General features: G+C 42.3%; 1 non-coding gene across 1 annotated transcript; it reads right to left on the bottom strand.

The window, feature by feature from the left end:
• Positions 1-568: 568 nt before the first annotated feature.
• Positions 569-640, bottom strand: Trnaq-cug (transfer RNA glutamine (anticodon CUG)). The gene has a single exon. It is a non-coding gene; the product is annotated as a tRNA-Gln (tRNA).
• Positions 641-705: the final 65 nt, after the last annotated feature.

The following is a 705-nucleotide window of genomic DNA, read 5'->3' as shown; positions in this document are numbered from 1 at the left end:
TCTTACCACACAACCACTCCTGCGCCCACAAACGCTTTGTGCAAGATGAGTTATACCTTTTAATAAATAGTCTTATGGTGAGTCGTCAGAATCCTCAGCACATCGGGCAAAATGCTCAGTATTTCGTGTGGGTCTCTATGCTTTCACTACAAATGTCATCAATGTCGTCTTGGTTTCATCCGTCCGGAGTCGATAAAATATGTTCTTGTGACGATGGAATCGTTCTTTGACTAGTTCATGGGTGAGCCTGACACAGTGGAGACCTTCGGTGTTCTTGGCCCCCGGACCATATCCCTGCTCACCGATATCGAGTGCGGAGATGGCTGTCCACAAATGCGAGCCCCGTGAGTCAGATAGGCTGTTGTAGTACATATCCCTCATCAACCTCAGGGGCAACCCATTTTTATTTTGTCTGCTGTAACAATGAGGTGGTCTGACATACAGGAGGTTGTACGTTTCATTCTTTAATGTAAAAGGTACTCGATATGTAAAAAGGAGAGAGTCAATAACGATGAAGCAAACAAAAGAAAATAGAGAGGAGTTAGAAAACATAAATTAAACAAAATGAAGGTTCTACCGAGACTTGAACTCGGATTGCTGGATTCAGAGTCCAGAGTGCTAACCATTACACCATAGAACCCACTATTGCCTCTAACTGAAATTTAATAATAATTTATTTACACTTCCTCTCAAAATTGCAAACCT

This window comes from Octopus bimaculoides, chromosome 14 (genome assembly GCF_001194135.2).
Source record: "Octopus bimaculoides isolate UCB-OBI-ISO-001 chromosome 14, ASM119413v2, whole genome shotgun sequence".
Taxonomy (NCBI): domain Eukaryota; kingdom Metazoa; phylum Mollusca; class Cephalopoda; order Octopoda; family Octopodidae; genus Octopus; species Octopus bimaculoides.
The sequence above is the reverse complement of the archived record's forward strand: the minus strand, read 5'-3'. Positions and strand labels throughout refer to the sequence as shown.